At 55.9% G+C, this 18197-nt stretch overlaps 1 long non-coding RNA gene across 1 annotated transcript; it reads left to right on the top strand.

Annotated features, from left to right (window-relative positions):
• The first annotated feature begins 15751 nt into the window (after window positions 1–15751).
• LOC147578768 (uncharacterized) lies at window positions 15752–17515 on the top strand. Its single transcript, XR_015254350.1, has 3 exons — window positions 15752–15954; window positions 16517–16909; window positions 17133–17515. It is a non-coding gene; the product is annotated as an uncharacterized LOC147578768 (long non-coding RNA).
• The last annotated feature ends 682 nt before the right edge of the window (window positions 17516–18197 follow it).

The raw sequence follows: 18197 nt of genomic DNA, 5'->3' as shown, positions 1-18197 counted from the left end.
GCTGAGGACTGTGACCTGAATGAATGTGGTCACTAGTCTTCAAAGATGGCCTTACTGAGCCATACCTCCTAGTGTCCACATCTGTTTTAGTTTGTTTGAGCTGCTATAACAAAATACTCCGGTCTGGGTGACTTATAAATGACAGATATTTATTTCTTACAGTTCTGGAGGCTGGAAAGTCCAAGATCAAGGCACTGGCAGATTCAGTGTTTGATGAGAGCTTTGTGCTTCATAGATAGCTCTCTTATATAGAGGTGTCCCCCCTCCCCCATGGTGGAACAGGTGAGGAAGCTCTCTGGGGTCTTTTTTATAAGGGTACTAATCCCACTCATGAGGGTTCTACCTCATGACCTAATCACCTCTCAAGGGCCCTACCACCAAAACCATCACACAAAGGATGAGATGGTTAGTATAGTGATATCCTTGTGTCGTGCCCTCCCATACTGACTATGGGCTGGTCCTCTGACTCCCTTGAATCAACAGAATGTGGCATAAGTGATGGTCATTTAGGGATCCAAGTCCTAAGCAGGCCTGGCAGCTGATGTTTTCCCACTTGGGGAGCCCTGAGATGCCACATGAGAAGTCCAGCTACCCTGTTGACTTTACTAAGTAAACGGGGTGACGCCTGGGGCTACACGGAGAGAGAAAGGTACTCAGCTGTTTCAGTGTTCCAGCGGAGTCCACTGTCCTGCCCATTCCTCCCAAGGGGCCAGACATCTGAGGGAGCCATTCCAGCTCAGTCGAGGCCCTCGATGACAATATCCCCAGCCAACATCATGTGGAGGAGAAAAACCACCTGAGTCCAGTCAACACTCAGAATCATGGTTCCTGTTTCGAGCCACTGAATCTTGGAATGGTTTGCACACAGCAGTAGATATCCAATACAGTGAAAGAGAGGACACTCTGGCCACTGTGACTTGAAGGTTTGTCTATTGGAGCAGCTGGTGTTTATTTCCCTGACTATAACAGATGATGGCTCAAAAGACCAGGAAAGAGAGAGCAGGTCCTGAATTCTGGTGAAGGAGTGAGACCGAGAGGGCATGAAGAAACACCAGAACACATTCTCATCACCTGAATGATGAAATGGGGAGTCTGAGAGTTCAAGCCTGTGCCGCAAGGGCAGGGGCCAGAGACCCAGGAGGAGGAACAGACTGTTTGGGGAAGGAAACAAGAGAAAGAGAGTATTCTAGTTTGGGACTTAAGGTGCTAGTGAGACCACAGTAGGAAAATAACCACTGGGCATAGTAAACTTCACTTTGTTGCTCAGGTAAGAAATCAAGGCCAGAAATGAGAGCTACCCTGTGGGATAATGATGCCCATAGAGAGGGGAGAAAGGGAGAACTGGGCTGAAGGATAGTCATGGAGAACATCTCCATGGAAATGGCACCCGAGGGGCCAGCAGTCAGGGAAGGAGACTAAGGAAGAGGTAGCACAAAGAGATGATTCCTCAGAGCTGGAGTCAGAGAATTTCAATGACTGGGTGGGAGTCAATGGCATCAAAGCCTATGGCAGTGCTAAGCAGTGGGGGGCCCTGAGAAGAGGCCTTTGGACTCAAGCCAGAGACAATGGTGAAGGAAAAGAAGACAGAATGCTTTTGATCTTCATACCTTCATTCATCCATCAGTCCATCTCTCTGTCATCTATCCATCCATCTACTCATCTACCTATCCATCCACCCACCCATCCAATCATCCATCTACACATTATCCACCCATCCGTCCATCCATCCATCTCTCTGTCAACCAATCTACCATCCTTCTGTCCATCCATCCATCCATCCATGTGTCAACCTATCTACCCATCCATCTGTCTGTCCATCTGTCCATCCATCCATCCATCCATCCATCCATCCATCCATCCATGTGTCAACCTATCTACCCATCCATCTGTCCATCCATCCATCCATCCATCCATCCATCCATCCATCCATCCATGTGTCCATCTATCTACCCATCCATCTGTCTGCCCATCTGTCCATCCATTCATCCATCCATCCATCCATCCATCCATCCATCCATCCACCAATCCTTGTTAGAGACTGCGACAGGCCAGGCATGGGTATCATTTTAGGGTAAAACAGATGCGGTCCTGTCCTTTGTTGGAAACACTTAGCAAAGTCCCTCAAATCCTGAAACACTCAGATTTCATAATCAAGTTCTCTTTTGCACATGAAGGTAACTGCAGTTTTTCCCCCAAGCTCTTGTTTGGGGCCAAGCCCTGTAACTTGTGCTCTGTATCCTTGCTGTCACTTCATTGTCCCGACAGCAACAACGTAAGGTGGGAACTGTTCAGAGGTGAACTGACCAGGGCTAAGGGAGTTTACAGATCTTGCCAGAGCACAAGGGGTGCTGGTACTCACACCAAAAGCCAATGGCCACCAAGTCTCACTGCCCCGTCCCATACTCCTGAGGCTGCTGTCACTCATCACCCGGCCCTCCCCAGTTCTGGCCCTGCCTTGACCTGCTCTGGACATCAGAATTTATCTTCTCACAGAGTCAACGCAGAGGTGATATGAAGGCGGTAATGTACTTCCATACACTATCGGGGAAGAGACGGCTGTGGGTTAACTTTACGACCAACGGGCATAATTTCTATGGGAAAGTACATGTCAGGCTCCAAACGGCTGACTTGGAAAGACAACCCTGGAACTCAGCTTGGGTATAAACCAGGGACTGTCTGTAACTGTAAAGATTGTTTATTTTGAACATGGACCTAACTGGACTTTCCTTTCCTCGCTCACTCTTTTTTTTTTTTTTTTTTTTTTTTTTGTTATGCTGTGCAAAGACCCTGTTCTAGCTAATTGGCAAAAAACCCACTGTCTCTTAGCAGAGTATACATTTTCGTAAATACCCCCTAGAGATTTATTTCTTCACTATGGAAAATATAATTCTGTTTTCCTAAGTGACGGGATGTGTTTATGCAGGGACTCTGAGTGGGCTCCAGGCCTGGCCAGATGGTTCTGGCTGTACTCTGTGTAACATGAGCAGTGGAGCCCTAAGGCCCTCCTGGGACACGTGACTCTTGGGGGAGCGACATCTGGGCAGCTGGGTGGCTGCGTGATCTGCACGCACACACAGAGCTGTACCTACAGGATGCACGGTTCTGCTCCCCGAATGCTTTTGGTGGCAGTTAAGGCGGGGGAAGGCTTGCTGGAACCGCGGTTTGGCCCTCCCCCGCCAAGTGTGAGTCATGCCTATTTTCAGCCGTACCACTCCCCCAGGTGGGTGCTAACTGCTCTCTGCCTTCGACATCTCTGTTTCCTTTGTCGGATGGCGAGACGTGCTGAGCACTTGGCATTTTCCACCAGCTACTTATGCACATAGGAGTCTTGGCAAGGCTGGCGATGGAGGGAAGGAGAAGTAGCCATTTTGGGAACGTGTGACATAATGATAGTGACATTGGTTGAGTGGCTTTAGGGGCTTTGCAAGTCAATTGGCTGGGATGGCAAACAGCAAGGCGTTTGCTGCACTCATTCTACCGGGGCAGACGTGATTAAGTGATCATGACCTCTGCCTTGCTGTCTTTCTACAGCCTCCAAAAGGGGGGTGGGGTGGGTGGGAACCTCAATCGATTAGTAATGTCTGTCTCCGAGAGCCTGGGGCGTGAAGCAGTACGCTGCCATTTGCCTTCTGGGTTTGAGGGCATTGGTGTGTGATTTAGTTATTTTATAGCCTTTACTTAGATCTGCTTTATTGACAACAGCTTATTAATATGTACAGAGCATCTTAATTGGAGATTCTGCAGAAGCAGATCCTGAGATGAGAATTTGGCTGCAAGTCTTTTATCTGGGAGGTGGTCCAGGAGGCACCGGTGGGGCGCTGGGGCAGTAGGCAGGGTGTGTGAATGCCCCGCTCATCCCTGTGGGCCACTGGGCCTCTTGGGGACCCTGTAGGATGTCCCCAGAATTGTCCCTCTCTGGAGGTGAGTGAGGAGGTGAGGTCTTTCTTCTGCTTCTTCAACTGGTCATTGATTGAGGGATGCTCATGGGCACTTCTGTCCTGCCCACATTGGGGGCTGTGTACGTTCTCGTGTCCAGAGAGAGCCCTTGGGCCAGGCACGAGGGCTCTGTGGGAAGTAAGGGCTGTGGGTGGGCACCGTGCATGCTCCAGGAGCAGTCTGATGGTGTCATGAAGGAGACCAGTGGTCAGGCCTGCCTGTACCCCCAGGGTATCAGGGAATCGCATGAAGTGATGTCTGTGGGAACGCTTATCAATGTCAAAGGTCTCCACGACCATCTCTGTGGGCATCGCTCTCCAATGCTGCCTTCCTTCCATGGGGTCCTATCCTCCGTGGGACTCTGGGGAACTGCTCTTCATGCCCCCCTATTTTTCGCCCAGCTGGCCCAGGGTGGATTTTCCCATCCTCCTGACCCAAGCAGGGCCAACCAGAGACTTCCCTGGGCTTGACATGCGGCCCCCAGGAGACAGAAGACCTCCAGTGCAGGAGGCTGAACACCTGGGGTTGCAGGCGGTCACTGTCCCCCAAGTGGTGGGTGGCTGGGAGGGGCGGGGAAGGGCCCTGAGGACCTTCTTCAAGTCTTGGATCCAGCTGTTGCCAAGACTGGTGCCATTCTCGAACTTCTATTAGAAGAGTCTCACTGCTTTAATTCATTGGAATTGGAGTTTCTGTGATTTGGAAGCGGTGTTGACCTGGCTGGGGTGTATTCGCTGACATTGAAGGAGACTTCAAGGCAGCCATGGCTGACCGGAGTCAGGTGTCAGGACGGGGAGGGGTCTCCTGCTAGCTGGATTCACCCCAGGTATGGCGGGGGACACTTTACAAGGTGTCTGCTGGGATCCTCCCCTCCCACCCTAGTGCCCTGTGGGGCCAGTATCTCCGAGCCCTTGCCGTCACCTTGGACCCCCTCCCCCAAGGGCCTTCCATGGCTCCTTGCCCTACAGCGCCTCAGGGCTGCTCAGGTTTGCCAGACTCTGTGATCCAGTCTCAGCCCTCAAGGAACGAGCTCCTGCTGGGGATTTCACAGCTGGCTTCTCTGACGGGGCACATTCGCAGCTTCAGAGTAAAATCTGGAATTCTCACGTTTTCCCCCCAAACAGCCTGGGTTGGGGAGGACAGAGAAGGACCAGCACTGGTGTCAGAGGTCTGGGCTTGGTGGGCTGGGTGAAATGTCTCTGATGTCACTCAGCCTTAAAGCGCAGGTGAATCTGTTGTCTATTACACAACCTGTTGACATTTCGTCGATCACGAAACATTTTCCACGACTTTAGTCGGCCCTGCCGTGTCTTGGAGGGCGGCTGCACTCCAGGGCAACGGTAGAGATTTAGCCTTAATGTCTCCCCGTGCCTGTCCTGTTGGCCCGAGGACCCTAGTGCCGCGAGCAGGGCCCACATCATTGGGATGAAATGTTGGGCTGGGGGCTGGGTCCTCAAACCCCACGGCTGAGCCTCCCTCCCTGGACCATGTGCCCGCCTCCACCACTCCCCAGCATCCCTGTCTGTTCTCACAGTTCCACGTGTCTCCTTCCTTCTCTCAGAGAACAAACACACTCCCTCGGGCGGTCTCAGGCACCAGCTCCTCCCCGGGACCTCCCTGGTCCTCCAGCCGTCATGACTCTCCCTCCTCTCCCCATGTCCCCGTAGCATTTGGGCTCTGCCCTCTCCTAGCCCTTGCCTAAGCTCCCCTCAGCTGCTGTCAGAGGCATCACCCCACGGCCTGGCCGCCTGTGGGGCCAAAGTTCCTTGCCGGGGAGGAAGGAGGCATGAGGTTGCAGAGATCTCTGTTTCATGGCACAGAGACACTGCCTGGCACGTGGTAGGTGATCACTACGTGGGGGCTGAGCTGACTCCCCCGCAGGGCCGCCTCCCTCTCTCTGTGCAAGGCTCGTTTTGTGACCACAAGGTGAGGAGGTCCGAAAAGGTTCAGCAGGGCGGCCCGGGGGGCCAGGATGCTGAAAAGGAAGATTGGGTCTTCAGCAGTTAATGAGCCAGGAAGGGGTGGGGCGGAGTGGCGCACGAAGCCTCAGCAGAGAGGTTTCCCAGCTGTTGTGCATTTGCGTGGGGCAGGGGAGGGGGTTGCTGAGCAGGAAATGGGGCTCAGCTGCAGTGGGAGGGGGTCCTGAGTTAAAAGTGCGGGAGGTGTGGCGGCTCCGGGGACAGATGCTGGGAGGAACTCTTTGGGGACCCAGTGATGTCAGGAGCCCTGCTTGACACCAGAGCTCCTGGTGGGGCGCCCAAGCCAGTCCCCCCAGTACAAGGAAGTCAGTCCTCATCTTCCCCGTGTGCCTCCACCATCAGACCAGCGGCGGGTCCCGCATGGCGAAGGGGCGAGGGTGTCAGGACACGCTCGTTTGGGCAGAGTTTTGGCCGAGCCCCTGTGGGGTCATGGGTGGCGTGTGTGTCCCTGCAATGGCATGGTGGGGCCGGATGAAGAAACAGCTTTCGGGCCGCTACGTGCCAAGCCGAGGCCTGGAGGGACACACTCTTGGCTCAGTGGATTAAGCGTCCGACTTCGGCTCAGGTCACGATCTCACGGCTCGTGGGCCTGAGCCCCGCGTCAGGCTCTGTGCTGATGGCTGGGAGCCTGGAGCCTGCTCCAGATTCTGGTCTCCCCCTCTCTCTGCCCTTCCCCCAGTCACGCTCCATCTGTCTCTGTCTTTCAAAAATAAATGGACGTTAACAAAAAGAAAAAAGAAAAAACAGAGGAGAAACTCTTTGGGAGCCACCACGAGGTGAAGGGCTCCCGGGCTCGGCATCAGAATTCCTGCCCCATAAAAGGAAAAATCGATGAACTGGACCTCATCGAAATGAAAACTTACGCTCCATGAAAGACCGTTAAGAAGATGAAAAGCCAGGCCGCAGGGAGGGAGAGAACGTTCTAAAAGGACAGGCCTGACGGAGGGAGGACTCTCACCGAGGGCGTCGTAGAGTGATGACCCGGGACCCGTGTGCTGGGCGCTGCCCTGCCCGGTAAACTGTGTGTGGTGAAAGGAACGTTTGTATGGCGGCCACACCACGTGGGCCTCCCCTCCCCTGCCACCCATGGTGGACGGCTGGCCCGGGGTCGTGGCCTGATTGCCGAGCCCCCGAGATCAGAGCTCACCCCGCGTGGCCGGGGTCTTCTCGGGGACCCCAGGGCGGTGCGAGCCAGACGCCGGGGGATCCTGGCTGCAGCCGATGCGGCCGGTCCACTAGAGAGAGACGCGGAGGCCCCCCCACGGGGAGAAATGGGGTCAGTCCCGCCTGCCTCCAGAGCAGCGTGAACGCGGCGGGCGGAGGCTGCCGGGCTGGAGGCTAGTGCTCTGGGCTCTTGGTCTCCTGTGGCTCCCAGTGTGCACCCTGGAGTGGACCACAGCCCAGCGCAGGCAGGGAGCACATCCGATAACCTATGCGTTCAGCTCACTCTTCTCTGATGTCAACCTCATCGTCCCTCCTCAGAGCTGAGGAACCGGGGTCTGACCCGTGATTGTGCCGGGCCCTGCAGCCGGCCTCCTCGGGCCGGTTCGGCGGTCAGGGGTATACGTTTCCATGACACCTGCTTAGAGAAACGTTTTTAGCAGAAATGTATCGACTACGTGTGGTGTGAAAATGGCCTGAGTGTGTTCCGTCTGGGATCTGAAAAGATAGACTTTATCCACTGGAGACCGGGACTCAGATGGTCACTGTCACTTAGTGGCATCAGAAGAGCGCACATCAGAGTCTGACCCTTCGTGGGCCCGGGCCCGGCCTGTCTCGTGTCCCTGACTGTGTCCTTGGCTGGCTTGCCTCCGCCTCCCCCACTGGAAGGGAGCCCGACCCTGCGTTCCCTCGGGGCCTCAAGGCTTCTCTCAGAGTAATGGCCAGGCCTTCAAGGGCCCCCGCCACTCAGCTCCCCTTCCTGGCCACAGCTTCCGGAACTTTCTGTGTCATTTCTCCAGTCAGGTCCCTGCCTCCGAGTCCCCCTAGGAGCCCCGGCTCACATCACAGGCATTCACCGACCGATCTACACGCCCATCTGGCCCCTCCTCTGGAGTGGATGGAGGCCACCTGAGGGCTGGGCTCTTGGCCTGTCCTCCCCCCAGGGCTCTTGGCCTGGCTCCCAGGACGTTACGGAGCCATAGCCCGCACGGAGAAGGTCCTCGGGACACACGGGAGGGACGAGCGGTCACACTCAGGGTGCGCATGAGTTCCTACACGGCCCTGTGGGCATCAGAAAGGGGGCAGAGCGGCCCCTGGCCGGAGGGCCCTGACGAACGGCTGGTGCTCTACCGAGCGCTGTTCCAGGCTGGCCGAGCCCACTGACATCTATGGAAAAGGGGCAGCAGCAGAGGAATTGACCGAAACAGCGGGCTCAGCCCTGCCTGCCTTCCCTTCCGTACTGACCTCTATGAACACGAACGTCTTTAGCCAGACTCCCTGCTCCCGGTGGGATGTTTGAGCGTGGCCAGTGCCAAACAGGAAACACTCGGGTTTCCTGAAAATCGTTTTTAAATCTTTCACAGAAGTGCTAACGTACAAGATCTTGAGGTGGATGTTGGCAAACCGGAGCAAGATGTCAAGATTCCCCGGAGGCCCCCGCATGCAGGGTCTTTCTCCAGGATCACGTACGGCAGGGCGTGACGTGTGCCTCAGCAGGGGCGAAACAGGAGGATGGGACCCAACGCAAACACTGTCCTGGAGGAGGGAGGCAGAGAGGGAGAGGGAGGGGGAGGGAGGGGGAGGGAGGGAGACACAGGCTTGGGGGGGCGCTGTCCAGGAAGGTCAAGGCCTTGATCCTGCCCTGCTCTCTGGCCCGGAACTCTGAGAGTCGCAGATCACACTTGCCTTCACCCTGTCCTGGTGGGAAGGGAGGTAACAAGGAACAGTTGCATAAATACAACTTCCCGCTCAAAAACAGGCCCCAGACATATTGTGCTATTCCAAAAAAAAAAAAAAAAAAAAAATTGTTTCTAAGTACAAAGATAAATGTCCCCATCTTGGCATTCTGAAGGCGAGTTTTAGCCAGGCTGCCTCTTCCTCCTTCTTTTGCCATCTGGGCCTGGCCTCCTTGTCACTGCCCCTCCCTGTCAGGAGACGGCCCTGGCAGACGGCCGGGGGACAGGGAGGCTCAGATGCGCAGGGAAAGCCGGACAGTTGCGATCCCCCGGGGGGAGGAGGGAGTTGCCCCTTGAGAAGCGGGGGTGCGGGAGGGGACGGAACACCCTCCAGCCAGAGCTCCGTGGCACCGGGGGCTTCGTGTCTGCTTGCTGTCCCTCTTCCCACTGGGATGCTGCCTTGGGGGCTGGGCTCGTCCCTGTTTTGTTCACCTCCCGGCCGCGAGCAGCTCAAGACTGATCGATGGGTCTATAAACCATTGATGTCCCCACACCTCCAGTTCCCAGCTGCAAAGCAAGTGTAGACTAAAGAAAGTTGTGTGGACTGAAGTCAAGTCCTTTGGGACCTCCAGGCGTGGGCTCGAATTCGGCACTGCTGAGCAGTTGCTGATTCCAGGCTCCCTCTTGACCTTTCTGGCCTCAGTTTCCCAATCCGGAAATCACGGGAAGGACGGGCCGTGAGGGCTCGAACGTTCCTCGAGGCGGGTGGTCAGCGAGGGCCGACGGATGGGAGTAGAGCCCGGGCCGGCCTGGGCTGCTTGGGTGTCACCAGGGGGCCTCAGGTGCGTCATTGGCAGACGTGTCTCAGAGCAGCCCCCTTGTGTGTCCGTCCCCCAGGGCTGCTGCTGACGGAGCTGGGACGCATCTCCCGGAAACACCCAGAAGGCGTCTCCCAGGTTGACCTGAAGCAGGAGAGGAAAGGGCAGGGGGACAGAAATGCCTGTCGGAGGCCGGTCAGGTCCAGGTGGATCAGGCCAGGTCTGCTCTGCCTGCCACTTTGAAATCGAAAGTCACAAAAGTAGGGGCGTCTGGCTGGCTCCCTTGGTGGAGTGTGCAACTCTTGATCCCCGGGTTGAGAGTTTGAGCCCCATGGTGGGTGCAGACATTACTTAAAAATAAAATCTTAAAAAAGCAAAAAAGGGGCGCCTGGGGGGCGCAGTCGGTTAAGCGTCCGACTTCAGCCAGGTCACGATCTCGCGGTCCGTGAGTTCGAGCCCCGCGTCGGGCTCTGGGCTGACGGCTCGGAGCCTGGAGCCTGTTTCCGATTCTGTGTCTCCCTCTCTCTGCCCCTCCCCCGTTCATGCTCTGTCTCTCTCTGTCCCAAAAATAAATAAACGTTGAAAAAAAAAAAATTTAAAAAAAAAAAAAAAAAAAAAAAAAAAAAAAAAAAAAGCAAAAAAACAAAAAAACCAGCCAGGGGCATCTTGGTGGCTCAGTCTGCTGAGCGTCCGACTTTGGCTCAGGTCACGATCTCATGGTTCGTGAGTATGAGCCCAGCGTCGGGCTCTGTGCTGTTGTTGCAGAGCCCCCTTTTGGATCCCCTGTCCCCCCACCCCCACCCCTCCCCCGTTCATGCTCTCTTTCTCAAAAATAAATAAACATTAAAAAAAAAAAAAGCCATACAAGTTATCAAAGTCCTGCATTTCCAAGCATAACCTTGCTCTCCTCACTAAGCGAGCTGGATTTCGCCCCATGTCCTTTGCGTTTCAAGGACTCTGGGTCCCCTCTGGAATAATTAAAATGCTGAAGTGTCATGAAAAACAGTCTCTGAACTTTGCTAGAGTTAGTAGCACGTGCATGTGGATTTCTTCCCCCCGGTTAAAAAATAAAGCCTATTTGTAAAGCCCATAATACAATACAGTCTTAAAATTAACCACTTTCAGAGGCTGTTTCTGCTTATGGTGGTTTCAGGTTTTTCTAATTATTCTGTTCCAAATGTTTATCTTTTGCCCTCATGTGCGGAGGGCTCTGTTTATATAACATTGTAAGGTAAAACGGCTGTATGCCTGGGTCCTAGCCCTGCTCGATACCCGAGGCAATTAATGTGCACTGATATGAGGCTCCCATCGACACAACTTCTGTGTCGTTAGCCAAAAATCAGGCTGCATGGCTTGATATCAAATCTCTTTTTCCCCTCCCTGATTAAGGAATGTTTTTATTTGGAAAGCCTAATAGAGGTATAAAAATAATACCACATGTGGCTTCGCATATCACAAACCCTCTGCTGAAAAGAATAACGTTGAGAGTGTCCCAGGACTGTGGGTTAGGCTGGTTATGCTCATCATGAGCACATAAGGCGATTTTACTTAAAAAAATTTTTTTTAAATGTTTATTTTTGAGAGAGACAGAGAGACAGAGACAGAGACAGAGAGAGAGAGAGAGAGAGAAGCAGGGAAGAGGCAGAGAGAAAGGGAGACACGGAATCCAAAGCAGGCTCCGGGCTCCGAGCTGTCAGCACAGAGTTGGGCGCGGGACTCGAACTCACGAACCGTGAGATCATGACCTGAGCCGAAGTCAGACTCTCAACTGACTGAGCCCCCCGGGCCCCCCAAGGCGATTTTACTTTTTAATACAAATAAGTGATATTTGGTGATGTCAATCAGGAAAAAAATCTGAACGCGTATTATTGTAATTTGGTGGGTTAAACCTCCATGGTTTCAACCTCTCTGTTGCGATGTAATAATTTGTCAAGCCAAGACCTTCCTCCGTGGAGTCTTCCCTTCCGCAGGTACTTGAGTTCCTACTAAGTGGGTGGCCGTGTGTTAGGGGCCAGGGGTTGATACAGCAGGAGAAGTCCTGCCCTCGGGGGGGCTGATACTCTGGTGGAGGAGACCGGCTGGGGAAGTCGGAGGCAAATTGTATCCCAAAGGTCCTTTCTGATGGCAACGTTCCCGGGTGATGAGCCTGGGACGGGCCCCTTGCTCCAGGGGCTGTCACTCAGGGAGGCCACACCTCCCAGGCACCGACTGAGCACGTGGGGCCCCAAGCCAGCGGCTTTCCACTCCACGAGCAGGGGGACCTCCTTGAGCGGGACGCTTTGGAGAGAGGACGTGCCGCCGACCTGGCTGAAAGTCTCTCGCTGCAGAGATGGAGTCTGAAGCTCTTCTTTCTCCTTCTCCTTCTGAGGGTCGGGCCAGCCTCCCTGTCTGCAGGCTCACCCCGCCTCCTTCTGCCTCCTCTCTCTGTCCTGCTCGCCGTCCCCCAGAGACGCTTCTGCACGTCTGGTCTCCTCTTGGCCTCCGCTTCTGGAGAGGACTGAACCAACAGAGCCTGCCAGAATGAAGCAGACGTAGTTAAAAGGGTCCTGGGGCAGGGACATAAAAGTGACTCTTGGTTGGAGGACGTCTGACTCCTGTCCATTTCCAAAGGTCACTAACTGAGGGCGCTCAGTGCTGCTCCTGTGGCATCTTACTGTCAACCTGGCACCTTAATAGAGTAAGCTCCTTCCTTCCTTCCTTCCTTCCTTCCTTCCTTCCTTCCTTCCCTCCTTCCTTCCCTCCTTCCTTCCTTCCTTCCTTCCTTCCTTCCTTCCTTCCTTCCCTCCCTCCTTCCTTCCTTCCTTCCTTCCTTCCTTCCTTCCTTCCTTCCTTCCTCCCTCCCTCCTTCCTTCCTTCCTTCCCTCCCTCCTTCCTTCCTCCTTCCTTCCTTCCTTCCTTCCTCCCTCCCTCCCTGCCTCCCTCCCTCCCTTCCTTCTTTCCTTCCTTCCCTCCCCTCCCCTCCCCATCCCTCCCCATCCTTCCCCTCCCCTCCCCTCCTTCCTTCCCCCACCACCCCTCCCGCCCCCGGCCTCTCATTCTTTCCCCTTCCTTCCTCTCTCCCCACCCTCTTTCAGCGGAGAACACTGTCCTGGCTAAGCTTTTCTCACTGTGATTCATATTTTGCTTCTACCCAGGTATTTCCTCTGTAGGCTCATCAGGCTCCCTACCCATGCCCCTGAATACCTTTGCTCCATTTCGGCTGCCTTTGCAGCACTGTAATAACCAAGCCCAGAGGAACATCTGTGGAAATCTTAGCTGGAGAATCAGGACTGGGTGTTGCTCAATATGTGGAAAAAATGCATTTTTTCCAAAGAACCATGATCCACATGGTGGTCAGTCCACCGGCCATCACTGGGGCCCTGGTGAGGGCAGGTGCTGGGCAGCCCCACCAAGGACCCTCCTACCTCGCCCCCGAGCTGTTGGGTACCACGCAGACACATCACGCCCCCCCGCTTGCTTCCGAGCCCCTGGCTGTGTGTGGCTCCCCCATTTTGCAATGCCAGGGTCGGGGTGGCGACGGTCCAGGTGCGAGGCAGGGTCACAATCAGCGAGGCCTCGTGCACAGTCTGGGGGCCAGCAGGAGCTGCAGCCAGGGGCGCCCAGGGGGACCCCTGCCCAGTTCCCACCTTGCCACATTTGGGGTCTCCCAGGCCCGGCCACGTCACGGGGCTCCTATAGGCCCACCTGCCGTTCACTAGCTCGCTCCTGCATTGCTGTGACGGCAGGTCTTGGGAGAGGACCCCCCATAGGGCACCCACGGCTCCCGCTTCTGCCTGGGGACTGCAGGCGTGGCCGGTGGCGGCCGTTCACGGTGACAGCGGTGTCCCACCCTGACGCCCCCTCCCCGGAGGCTGCTGTGCAGATGCGCGTGGTCCCGGGTGGCGCCCAGCTGCCCAGTGAGGGGGGGCTCTGTGTCTCCTGGGGCTGAGAAATCCTCTCCTCACTGGGGGTCCAGAAACTGCTGGTCTAGACACAAGCCAGAAGGGTTCTGTGAATCACTCTCATCTCAAATGGGTTCGTTACGGAATGATGGCACCACTCACATGTTCACTGAAGCCGCATTTCGTGTGATGGAAAGAATTGTGTGCTGTGTAACTGTGCATATAATTACATGCAAATCCGGGAGGTTCGGAAAGGAGCGGGTGCAGCCTCTTTCAACGCTGGCGCGAAAAGTCTAAAGCATTTAACTGTTTGTGCGTGTAACTTTTTTTTTTTAATTTTTTTTTCAACGTTTATTTATTTTTGGGACAGAGAGAGACAGAGCATGAACGGGGGAGGGGCAGAGAGAGAGGGAGACACAGAATCGGAAACAGGCTCCAGGCTCTGAGCCATCAGCCCAGAGCCCGACGCGGGGCTCGAACCCACGGACCGCGAGATCGTGACCTGGCTGAAGTCGGACGCTTGTGCGTGTAACTTTTATCTCTGCGCGGGCTGTGGCCCTGTGAGGGGAGGGATGTGGGGGAAGGACAGGGCACCGAGCGTCCCCAGCCCTTAGCTCTGTCCTCCGGGCCCTGCCTCTGGGTGGGCACGGAGGCTTCTGTTGAACACTGTCCCCTCTTCCGCTGGGACAGCCCTCTCCTGCGGACACTGGTCAGTTTGGGCCTCACTGGCCGTCTCTGGCTGGAGGCCTGTAGGGGTCCAAGTGGCACCAGGTCTGGCCTCGCTGAGGCGCCCCAGCCAAGCTGCGTCTCTGGGACCTGTGTGGCAATGCTGGCTTTCGTCTCCACTTGACATTAGTGGGTGGCTTCCTGGTGGGCCGTAGGGCGTGGAGGCTGGGGGCAAGCCCCGAGGCGGGGGGGGGGGGGGGGCGGAGGAAGGGAGGCGCCCTGAGGGGGTTGCGAGGAGGGGATGTGGGGCAGGAGACCCCTGGGCTGGAACTGCGGAGGGGGCCAAGCTCAGGACTGTTTCCGGGAGCTTTTGGGAGCTGTGGCTGCTCTCTCCCCAGCAATTCCGAGACACCTCAGGGGACGTCTCTGTGGCGTCTGCTCACGTCTTGGCAGGTGAGCATTTCTTTGGGTAGGACTGTGTGCGGACGGGGTGCGCGAGGCCCCCGATAACGGTTCAGAGTCAGAAGGAGGGTGACTGACTGTGGCGCCGAGCTCAGGGCGAAGCCAAGAGCAGGGTCGGGAGGAGAGGGGCGGAAGCAGCCAGAGAGAACGATTTGCAAGCGTCCCCACTACAGTTTTACAGCTGTAAATTCTGTGACTTGTTTGAGACCGACTGAGAGAGTCACAAGGAAAGGGAATGGGAGGGGATCGTGGGCAGGACGAGAGATTTCAACACCTTCGGGGAGGTGGCGGGGGATCCTCATGTGGACGCTCACAGAGGGACAGCCTCCAGGAGGGCGCGTCAGCCCCGCGGAGCCTGGGGACGCCCAGGACTCGGGGTGCGCCACGTGGGGGAGGCTGTGGACCACCTGACCCCTCATCCCCAGAATAGCTGCCATTTAAACGTGGGTCCCCTCCCAGAGCACCCCGCCTCCCGCTGCAGCTGACCCACCCACCAACCGACCAACCAAGGATTCCGCACTGGAGAAGTTTAAGGAGTTATTCCGGGAGGACTGAAGTTGGCGTGGCCTCTGCCATGCACCCCAGGGCCAAGTCCTGGCAGTTTGACTTTTCCTGCCCCCTGCCCTGGGCCCCGTTCCTGAGGTCCCAGCTTACTATTGGCCCAGCATCACCCTCTGTGAGGGTGCCACCAGCTGCCAGCCCCTTCCCCAGACAGCAAAGCGGAACGGTCACACACACACACACGCAGAAGAAAAGAGCATTCGGAGAGGGACGCGACGGCCATGGGGGTGGACCCCTCTGATGTCCCTCCAGAAACTCCACAGCCGAGGTCAGCTCTGTCCTGACTGCAAGCTGAGGCCGGTGATGGGCGACAGTGGACGTACCAGGCTCATCATTTCTGGCCCCCACGGGACCCCTCTGAGGATGACCCACACTCCCGATGAGTCCTCAAGGCTGAGATGTCCTCAAGGCCGCCTGGCTCACCTGGTCCTCTCCTCCCTGGTCCTTCTTTCCTTCTCTTCCCGCAGGAACCAGGCCTGCATCACCGCCTGAAGGCTGTTCCCGCCTCCTGTCCCCTCCCCCTTTTCACTTTCCACAGGTGTGATGCCCAATAAATCTCTTGCATGTCTGTCTGTGCTTCTGCTTCGCAGAGAACCCAAGAATTGCGTTTAGGGACCAGATCGCTCGCAGCCTGGTTGGCAAAGGGGATCCCATCCCACGAGGTATGTGGGCTGTGGATAGCGCCTGGCACAAGACGGTGGCCCAGACTGAGGCGACAGTCTGAATAGTTGACTCTTACTGTCTTGCGTTCAACACTGATTCGGATTGATATGTTTGGCAGTCGTGTGAATCCTGAGCCGGACCCTTGGAATGCAGGGTAAGAGCAATCGTGATGGGGAGACCAAGTGGAAACCTTTGAAAGCCTCCTTACCCCCACTTCGGCCAAGGTATTGAGTCAAAAGCAACGTCACCTTCTGGAAGGTGGATGGGTTGGCACAGTGGGTCCTGCCTTAGGAGATTTTAAGAACGCAACCTTTAAGAGAGCTGGTGGTTCACCTCCTGTCTGTTTCCACCCACCAGGTGACAAAGCTGTGTGTTCCCCGGGGGCGGTCCATTCTACCATGGAAATGGTACCTCTGGGATGGAGCCTGGGCAGGGCCGGGGGGCACAGAGGACCTTCAGGAGCAGGTGGCCCAGACCCCCGCGTCGGCTGGCACAGGTGGGCCAGAGCCCCTCCTCCAGCTGGCATCTCGGCCGTGCGTGGGGGGAGTGTGATCTGACCTGCTGACGGAGGAGGAGGAAGGCCCAGCTTTCCAGCCCAAGCTTGGAGTCTGGAGGCAAGCTGGAAACGCTCGCTTGCTCGGATTTTAACCGTCATCGGCTTTGCTGCCAACCGGTGTCATTCACTCCTAACCCTGCTCTTTGTGTCTGCTTTACAGATGATCCAGCTGACACAATAAAGGAAGAAAAAAAAAAATCAACCCAGCAAGATCAAAAGGAAAAAGAAAGAGATCTAAACACTTCTGACCAAAACGCGGCTTCGTCGGTGTCTTCAGTGAATTAGAGAAAATATCACGCATCCGTGCAACACGAATAGGGCTCCGAGAGTAGAAGTCACAGCAAGGAAGGGCTATGGGATCAAAACTAGAGGAGAAACCTCAGGACAAGGCTTACGAGTCAAAGAAATCCCCTGGAAAATAGTTGAGAAGACGGAGGAAGAGACACTGTGAGGGAAGGGCCCCAGGGTCCGCGTAGGAGCTCTCCTGTGTGACTAGGAGTGGCAGGAACTGCTGCTGGGGACAGCCCCTCCTGCACCGCGGGGACCCCGGCTGGTACACTTGGGAAGGTTCCTGACGGGGTGGCGGGGAGCTGCCCGCAGGGCTCTCGTGTCCTGCTCTGCCCGGTGCCACCGGGACTGGGGGGGCGAGTTGGCCATGTTCCAGAGCTGCCCCTGGGTCTCCCGGCTTGGCCCCCTCCCCAGCACAGGTCCCCCGCCCAGCTGGCCCTCTGGGGCCTCATTTTCTGCTTTGTTCTGTTTGTCCTCCCCGCCTCCAGAGGCCAAGAAGTGAGAACGCGGTCAATGGAGGGAAGCAGGAGAAGGGCAGAAAGATACCCCTCAAAGAACTCTCAGGCTCTGAGCAGCGGCCGGGACGCTGGGAACCCGGGGGAAGGTTCCAAGTTCAGAGGGAAACAGTCTTCAGGCCAGAATTCCTCTCCACTGCTGCTCAAGGACCAGAGTCACCAAGGCGCCCTCTCCACCTAAGGCCTGCTTCCCCCCACCTCCTCACGAAGCCACCGGAGGACAAACCCCTGAGGAAGGAGAGGTCGAGAAGGAGGCAAGGAGGCAGGGCAGGTACTCAACCAGCAGGGTGGCCTCTGGGCCCAAGGTGGTGGCGGAAAGGCCCTGAGAGGAGGCCTCTGGAAAGGAGGTGAGGGCAGAGGAGGGAACAGGAGGGACGTAGGGCGTCTCAGAGACGTGGGGAACAGTGGTGGGGTGTGGCAAGGGCCCCGTGCACAGAGTGTCCTCTCACGGGGATTGTGGGCCTTCTAGAGGGAGAAGCGTGTAGTCAAAAGTATTTACGTGGTGCACTGTGCACGTGTGTGTGTGTGTGTTTAACTTTCAGATTCTATTTCGGAATAATTTACTCAACATGAAAACGGGTAAATGTTATCATTTTGTTTCATCATACGCTGGAAGTGATGGTGCCTCACAGGGAGTGGGGGTGGGGGGGAAGACAGGTAGGTAGCACCACTCACAAAACGGGGTTCAGGAGTCACCCCCGGGGTCAATGGCTGCGGGCAGCCCCTCAGTGTGTTGACCTGGGTCCTTCAATTCTGATGTTTCCCTGTGTTATTTCTTTCCTTACTTCCCTTCTCCATTTATTTTTATTATTATTATTTTTTTTTTAATTTTTTTTTTCAACGTTTATTTATTTTTGGGACAGAGAGAGACAGAGCATGAACGGGGGAGGGGCAGAGAGAGAGGGAGACACAGAATCGGAAACAGGCTCCAGGCTCTGAGCCATCAGCCCAGAGCCCGACGCGGGGCTCGAACTCACGGACCGCGAGATCCTGACCTGGCTGAAGTCGGATGCTTAACCGACTGCGCCACCCAGGCGC

Source organism: Puma concolor, chromosome C1 (genome assembly GCF_028749965.1).
Source record: "Puma concolor isolate L17-30 chromosome C1, mPumCon1.1.hap2, whole genome shotgun sequence".
NCBI lineage: Eukaryota > Metazoa > Chordata > Mammalia > Carnivora > Felidae > Puma > Puma concolor.
The sequence above is the reverse complement of the archived record's forward strand: the minus strand, read 5'-3'. Positions and strand labels throughout refer to the sequence as shown.